Here is a 9346-nt window from a genome sequence, read left to right as displayed (position 1 = left end):
CTTAGAAACAGGGATACATTTCATCAGAAGACCTCAACAACCAATTCCAAAGCAATTCCAGCCAAAACAACCAATTACAGGCGCAATTCTTACATTCGGGTAAAACCAGGACAGCAAGGGTAATTTAGACTTTTCTCCTTCTACGCTACTCTGATTGACCTGAAATTTTGTAGACACCTCTAAAGTATCATTCCCTACAACTTTCATGCTTTAAGCCAGGGCCAATTCGGCCTCTAACTAGGAGCTATAAAACCGGGCAGAATGAAGAACATTGAAACCCTAACTTTCCAATTTTTCTTCCAAACAGAAATTGCTTGCAATTATCCACTTTTTCCGCCTCCTAGATGCCTTCAATACCATTTCCAAACATCATACATAGCCACACAATCATATTCATATGAAAACAGAAAATTCCCCAATAATTAGAAAACTTCGTCAATTCAACAAAAAATCAAGATTTAATCTATAAAATTGCATCTCATACCACCACTAGTCATGATTTAAGCATCATTAGAGGGAGGAGAGTGGTTTTTCACAACTCACCTTATAAGACAAGAAAGGAAGCAATTCAACACCTTAGCCTTCCAAACAACTTCACCAATCACCTTACAAGCACTAAACTAAGAGGTTTTATGGAAGGAATTCAAGATTAAACGGTTAGTTTGTGAGATTGGGCAAGATTGGAGCTTGAAAATTGAGAGAGTTTTCTTTCCTTTGTGCTTGAGAAGGGACGGCCACAAGCTTGGAGATTTTGGAAGATTTTTGGTCAATTTTTGGTTTTATTTAGTAAATGGTAAAAGGATGAATAGTAAGTCAAATGTAGGAATTAATCTCTAAGTGACACATGTCACTTTTATTAATTGCTTGCCTAACTTTTTTGTCCTCTTACAACAATCCACTTGGCAACCTCTAAATATCTCATAACACCTGGTAAATTAAACTCAATATCCAAAACTTAACCTAACTGGCCGAATTTTTCCGAACTTTTCGCGCTAGCGGGTCCCACGTCCGATATATGCTCTTAATTTTTCAAAAACTATCCGATACTAGAAAAATCATTTAAAACTAACTTTACTCATAAAAATTATGTTTAAAATTTTCCGAATAAGAAAATGTGGAAAAACGTGCAATTAAAAGAAAATAAAACCCTAAAAATAAAAAAATTACGGGTCCTCACAAATTAGATGGTAGGCTCGGGTATGGATCCCACTGACCAATGGAATGGCAGTTCGGATATTATCCACTGGCCGATGTTATGGCAGGCTCGGGTTGTGATCCCACTGATCAATAGTACGGTTGCTTCAGATATTTTCTCACTGACCAAGTGAAGGTAGACTCAGGTGTTGATCCCACTGACCAATGGATGGTAGGCTTGGATATGGATCCCACTGACCAATGGAATGGCAGTTCGGATATTATCCACTGGCCGATGCTATGGCAGGCTCGGATTGTTATCCCACTGATCAATAGTATGGTTGGTTCAGATATTATCTTACTGACCAAGTGAAAGCAGGCTCGGGTGTTGATCCCACTGACCAATGGATGGTAGGCTCAGGTATGGATCCCACTGATCAATTGAAGGCAGGCTCGGGTATTGATCCTACTGACCAGTTGAAGGCAGTTCGGATATTATCCACTGACCAATGGCACGTTGGGATCGGGTTTTATCCCCCCAATCACGACAGGATTGGGTTTTATCCCACTGATCATTCACATCACGTTGGACTTTAATTTTGTGCCACCAGCATCACATTGAGTTTGGATTTTATGCCACCAATGTCGGCAGGCTTGGGTTGTATCCCACTGACCGTTTTATTGCACCAAATTTGGAATGTCGATAGGTTTGGGTAGCATCCCACTAGCTGTTTTGTCATGTTGGATTTCAAATTTCGGCAGGCTCGGGTATTTATCCCACTGGCCATGTCATGGCAGGTTCGAGTCTTATCCCGTTGACTTTTTTTTACGTTTACAGGTTTTAGTTCAAGGCAGAATAATCACAGGTGAGTATTTGGTGTCTACGTCGTTGTCTCGAGTTTCTTCGAAACTCAGACAAAGAGGGGCAAACTGTAGACACCAAATTTGTTATTTTATTTTATTTTTTTAATAATTATTATCTATTTTATTTTATCAACCTCATGGTTTTATTTTTAGATTTTTTTTAGCATTTTAAATACCAAATCTTTTTAATTTAGCTTTATTCGTTATTATTTTCATTTTTATTGATTAGAAATATTATTATTCTTAACTTTTAGCATTTAAAAAAAAAGAAAGAGTGCAAGAGGTCAGTACAGAGGCAAAATTTTGCAGCTGGCCATTTCTTCCATTTTACTCATTTCCGTTGCATTTTTCTTTTTCCTCCAAGTACTCTCGGTAAAGTCTACCTCATTACTCAAAGATTTCATTCATAAAATCTAACGACTCCAAAAACTTGAGAAAGAAACCCAGCTACGATCCTAGCCATTGGGAGGAGGGTTGAGGAGATGTTGCTCCATATAAAAGGAGGCCAAAACAGCCGCAGCCAAGGGGAGAAGGAGGACGGCTGAAAATCTGGAGAGAAAAGAGAAGCTAGTTGACGGCTAGGAAAGAAAAAAAGAACCGAGAAAAGATAGAAAGAAAAGAGGGTGAGCGACTGGAAAAGAAAAATCAAGGGGAAGAACTGAGGGTTTCAGAAACAGCGGAATGAATAGAAAGCATAGATAGCTTGGCAACTGAGGTGAGGGTTAAAGAGAAGCAAAAGGAAGGAGAGGAAACCGAGCTTCGGAGAAGGCAAGGCTGAGGAGTAGAGGGACAAACGACCGCCATCACCGCACTACAATCCACCAGCATCGCCGATAACCGTCATCGGAAGAGCATCGTAATGAATTCTTACCCTTTTCTCACCCTTAACCTTTGAAATGAGAATCGTGTAACCTGTTCGTGTCTTTCCCTTGTCGGTAGTAAAAAAGTTTTTATCTTTCTTGAAGTTCATGCATGATTTCTGGTTTTGGTAACGAAATTTGTTGGGCCGATGTAAGTCTTAAGTTTGTTATTGCTCAAGTTAATGAAATCAATTTATGGTATGATGTTTACATGGGTTTCATGGTATGATATTTATCTGGATTGCATGGGTTTCATGTAAAGAGGGAACCATGGTCTAATGTTTGCACGAGAAAGGGAAGGAAATCAGGTTTTGATGTTTATCATTTTCTGTCAAACAATGTTTGTTTCCTCGCCATTTTCAGGGCAGGATAATGATAACATATGGAATTCTTGTCCAGATAATCTGATATGCTAAGGGAAAAACTAAAGTAGCTGCATCGATTCCTTACATTGTTATGCTCTTATGTGAAATTTTTATGTCTAGAAGCCAGAACTTTATCTAGGTAAGAAAAAAGAAAGCTCTGCAGTCTGTGAATAATGTTGATAAATTGGATTCACTGGGTAACTAAAGTCTTATCTTGCTGGAAGGGTTGGGTTTTGTTTGTTGTTTGATTAAGATGCAATGCGCGAGATTAGGAACTTAGAAATGAAAGCCTGAAGTTCTTAGCTTGTTGCAGCAGAGGAACAAATAACCTTTTTCTTTTTTTTGGTTTGCTGAAGTTCATGGAATGGCTTGACTTTTCTTTTTGTTTGCTGGTTGTTTGGTGGTAATCCCATGCATTTGTTGGCTGTAATTTGAAGCAATATGGTGCGGCATGACAGCAGACCGCAACATGTCATTTGCTCCCTACCTGTCGCTGCATCTTGACACATTAGTTGAAGTTTTGTGTTCTTAGACAGTGGCCTTAGGTGTAGTTTCATTCTGAAATGCGGATGGCCTTTCCTTCCTTTTGGTTGCCGGTGTTTTGTCTGTTTGGAGTGTTTGATTTGCTTGCCATTCGACTGGGATGCCATGTGTGTGTTTGGGAACATAGGAACAAAGACTAATCAGTTTTCTTTGTCTGATTCTCTTGGAAAGTTTGAGTAGAAGTTTAGCAAGACTATTTGGTTGCATGTTGTGTTCAAAGGTGCATTAGACCTTTTCTCTCCCCTTTGATTAAGTCCTCGCATTCAATGCTTGCATGAGTTGGGATTTTGTTTCGGCTAAATGAAGATTAGTTGCAGGAATAATGTTAGCTGCCGAAAGTTTTGTTGCAGAAGCTTGCTTCATATTAGTTTTGCATGGCATTTGCATGAAAAAGATTTCAATAGCTGCATTTCAACCCTTTGGTTTTTGGTTAATGCAACGTTAGCCCAACAAAATTAAATGATTTAATCAATTTGGTTCCCCTAACATGTTACTTTTTCCCTTAGCGTAACTTAATGTAGACTTTAGATTGATTTTAGTGAACTTGTGTGATGTTTTAAAGGCTTAATTTTTGTTAATAGGTTTATGATTTTCGATTTGGATTTTTTTTAGTAGAATTTTGAAAATTTTGTTTGTTTAAATATAATAAATAGGTTTCAACCCTTTTTTTATAAGTTTAGCATTTGATTTGGTAAATTCCGCTTTAAGTAACTAATTTTAGTACCTAATCTCAGTTTTTTTTATTATTATTAGGTTCTTTTCCGCTCTAATTTCCTGAATATAGATAATTTCTTTTATAAAATACTTTAAGTGATTTTTTTTAGTGTTCAATTTCATTTTTGTGTTTAAGTGTCATTTTTGTGTTTAATTTTTGTTTCATGTAATTAATTGTTAATTAAAGTGATGCCTTGACCCTTTTTATTATTTTGAAGGGTAAATAAGTAATTTCACTCCATTAGGGCTCCAACTCCAGAGAGGTACACCCTATCTCTTATTTTGACTTTATTTGACCCTACGTGCTCTATGTGAATCTACGTGTGTGATTGCATACATATTAAATGTTTTTATTTTATTGATTTATTTATTTAGGCAATTTAATTGTTTTAATTTTTGTTTAAATAAGTTTAATTTGTAATTATTTGAAAAGGCATTTAAATGCCGCAATTGTAATAGTTAGGTATTTATATTAATTATTTATTTTTATTCCCCATTTTAGATTGTAGTAGGGGCCCCCCTAAATGTAATAGATAGGTCTCATTCGCTTGTTTGCTTTGTTTGCTTGCATGCTTGCCTGCCTATGTGTTTAATCGCTTTCCCTAGGCCTCTGCATCTAGATAAGCATGCTTATGTGCTACGTGCTAGGTGAAATTATGTGTTTTGCATGTCTATTTGCTTTTATCATTATATCTGGTTATGTGGATGGAATACACGTTATCGTGGCTAATCCAATGCTAGTCATGGTCTTCCCCTCAAGCTCTTGCAAGTCCAATGCTTGTGAGAGAGCATTAGTAAAGGGCTAGTCTAATGCTAGATCTTTAGGGGCCGTCTACGCGTTAGATCATGTTTGTGTGAATCACTACATTTCATGCATATTTTTCACCTTTTAGGGTGTTGCATGACACTTTCTTATCCTTTATCCCATATTCTTTTCTATTTATATCCCCTATCCCGTATTTTTCCTTATATGTATATTCCTTACCCCTTTGTATGAAAACATAACATTAGACTTGCATTTCATTTAAGAAATAGAATTATAATAGTGCATTTGCTTGATTAGATAGGGAAACATCCCTTGAATATGGGATATGGACGAGTTTGGTTTTTTAGCCTTAGCACGCTCGTATTCCCTCTATGAAAGGGGAAATGGAGTCACGTACATTAGTTCCCCGTACCCGACATGATGCATTCCTATAGGTCATGTATATTTGTATATTATTATTTTCCTTTTCTTTTCTTAGAGGCTCATATTTTTACATTATTTGTGACCTCTTCAAAGAGTCCCTATTGGGCGTCACAATTAATGTGATTGGTACTAATTAAGTTTTGAAGAGAAATTCCGACCCCTCGATACCCTCTTAGGTTTAGGTTTTGCATTCATATAGTACATCCAAATGTGATAAATTTTTAGGTTAAAATAAGAAAATCTTTGACTAAATCGCGCAACTAGCCTTGGCTAGATTGAAAGGGTGTCTTGGATTCTTATCCTTGCCTTCCCTTTCTTCAAATGTAACTCCCGAATCTTTTTCTCTGATTTTCGTAGAGTTGGAGTCGTTTAAAAAGGGTTTTTCTACTTTTTCTTTAAAAATTCATTTTTAGGTGACTTGGTACACCTCAACTCAATACCAAGTGGCGACTCCGATTTTTTATTAAAAACCCTTTTTAAACTATTATTTTTGGGTCCAAAATCGTCGCATTTTCCAGTCCCATTTAGACCCATGTTCTTCATTTCCTTTTAAATCAAAAATCATTTTTTCAATCAAAAAATTGAATTAAAATTCACTTTTTTTTAAACCATTTATTTTTCTTTATTAAAAAATGGGGCGCGACATTCCCAACTTATGGTATTTCCAAATCAGCTAAAATATCCAATCGCGTATTCACTATTTTCATTTAACAAGCTTTCAAAAATTAAATTTTGAAACAAATCACTTTAAAAGTATAATGAAGCTATAAATCAATGTAATTAGGTCTAAAGAGGTTAGAAAATAATATTCGAAATAAATAGACAATTAAATATTTAAATAAAATCGAAATGGAATTTAAAATAATAACTTTTTGTGAATCCTCATAGGAAGAAATCGGGAAAGTGCTTGTATTGTGGTAGCACCAAACATCAGATTTCAAGTTGCCCCAGTGCCCCTAACAAAAGGAAGAAATACTCAGCAGCCAATTAGGTTCGCTTCAAAACAATCGAATGTCAGATGAGAGTAATTAATACTAATGGCTGTGAAGAGGACCCAAGTAGTGGAGGTTTCACAAGTTGAGATGGTTTGACTTCACACGAGGGAAAGAGATTATAGTTTTACCCTAGACTAGACTGGCACTTCTGGAGACTGGATCTTTTGCGTAAGGAAAAATCTTTTGTTATTTTACATCTTGGCAACTTGGCACGTTTTGCTATAATCTTATTGTCTCCCCTTTTCTTTTTGAAATGATGTGATAAATCTCTTCCAACTGGATGTAATTATTATGATTTTTATGACATATGAAAATTGATTTTATGACTTACATGTATATTTAAACCTTGCCCCACACTTTTAGATTTATAATGAAACATGAACGATAGTAGACGTAATCGAGATCATACTTGAGAATATAAGCAACCCTGAGGCCTTGGAGGTGACCAGGGATCGGAACCAAAAATCAAGAACTTAGGGTTGAAGTTGGGATCCAATGTTTGATTGCCAATTTGATATATTAAAATTTTAATATTTGGGTTAGTGAAAGAAAACATTTAATAGATTTAATGAATCTAACGATTAAGGGACTGGATCTAATAATTGGGATGGGAGTTTAAGACTATACATAGACTATCGAGACTAGAATAATGTGACCATTAAGAACCATGATACTATCCAAGTTGGATTTAAAGTAGAGCTATTACCAGATAAGGATTCTAGAAACTGATATGGTTAAGACTGCTTTCAATTTAAGACATGGACACTTTAAATTTTTAGTACGCCTTCGGGTTGACTAATGCACTAGTAGCATTTATGGACCTAATGCATTGGAGTTTAAACCGTATTTGAATTAATCTATGGCGGCATTTATTGATGATATATTGGTATACTCTAATATTTGAGAAGAGCATGAAAAGCACTTAATGATAGTTTTACAAATTTCGAGAGGGCGCCAGCTTTCGTCAAGTTCAATAACTGTGAGTTCGATTGGGAGAAATAGCTTTTCTAGGTTATACAATATCTAAGGAAGGAATTGTTACTAACTCAGCTAAAGTGGAAGCTGTTTTAGAGGAAAATGACCAGGAAGTCCTACCGAATTTTTGGAGTTCTTAGAGGTAACCGAATATTACCGTTGGCTTGATCAAGGATTTTTCTAAAAATGCAAGACTTGGCAAGTTATTTGGGATTCTAAATGTGAGGAAGAATTTTGAAAATGAAAAATGTTTAACCGATGCACATGTGTTAGCCTTACCGAGCGGATGAGGTAACTTTATAATTTATACAGATGTTTCAAATGATGGTTTAGAATGTATATTAATAATGTATGATGAGGTGATTGTATATGCCTCTAGAAAGTTAAATTACCACGAGAGAAAGTGGCCAACTCATGATTGGGAATTAGTGGCTACAATATTTGCATTAAAGAAGTGAAAACATTACCTATATGAGGTAGACATGAGACTGATTAAGTTGCCCTATGACTCGAAAGTTAAAATGCCTATTGGGGAAAATCAAGTTTTGATTACTAGTTGTATGAATAGAAAATTGTGAAGTATAAGTTGGAAAACGTAAGTTAGTGATTGATCTAATAGGCTTAACCATGAAAGGATTGATCTGTAAGTGAATTTCGAGGGCGAAATTCTTTTTAAGGAAGGGAGGATGTGAGGACCTGAAAAATTTCTTATTTTTATCAAATATTATTGGTTTATTTAAATATTTATTCACTTGTTTTCTCCAAATAATTTATTTCAACCATTCTAAACCCATTCATATGGAACAATGTCTTCCTTGTGTTTTTTAAACGTCCCATTAGCAAATTTAATTTTCGGAGATTTGTTTAAGTGAGAAATAATGAATACATGGGTTTTGAGGTGATGTTCTATTCGAGAGTGTAATTATCTTGAAAAAATTAAGAATGATCAATAGTAGATTAAGAAAAACTAATTGAGGAATTAAAGGTGAATGAGTTCTAATTAAGTGTATACCGCTTGCACGTTGTTAGTTTTCCGAAAGACGCGCTGATACAAATTTATTGGAGATTTGAGGAAGTAATACTAGACTCATGTGAAGACCCGCGAATTTACTTATTTTAAACTCCTATTACTGGTTTATTTAAATATTTAATTGGCTGTTTGCTCTGAATATTTTATTCCAACCTTTTTAGACCCAATTACATGAAACTATGGCTTACATGTATTTTTAAAATGACTTGTTACAAAAATTTATTTTTAGAAAGTTCTTTTAGTGAGAATAGTGAATTCGTGTTTGGAAGTAATATTCGATTTAAGGATACAATAAGTTTGAAAATTTGGAAACTTGCACATTAGTCTTGAAATAGGTGTTCTTATATTTAAATGTTCAATATTAGTTAGTGATACTATCGTTATAAGAATTTCTTGAAAATTCCACTTTATCGCGCATAAATCGGAAGTACGCGTTTTTATACGCACGATTTAATTGAGGACTTTAGACCCTTATTTTTAGACCATAGTAGGAATGCAAGTGCATAAGTGAAACAAACTCGAGAGGAATCGAGCACGAATCGTGCGTGTACGCGCGGGAGAGAGAGTTGACTTTTGAACCAATTTAGAGCCACACATTTAGCTTCTCTTGAAAGTTTCATTTGCAGCCAAAACCTCTCTCTCTCTCTCTTGCTCTAAGCAGCCGCCCATCCAAGGAG

Source organism: Coffea arabica, chromosome 9c (assembly GCF_036785885.1).
Source record: "Coffea arabica cultivar ET-39 chromosome 9c, Coffea Arabica ET-39 HiFi, whole genome shotgun sequence".
NCBI classification, from domain to species: Eukaryota; Viridiplantae; Streptophyta; class Magnoliopsida; order Gentianales; family Rubiaceae; genus Coffea; species Coffea arabica.
Note: the sequence above shows the minus strand (reverse complement) of the source record.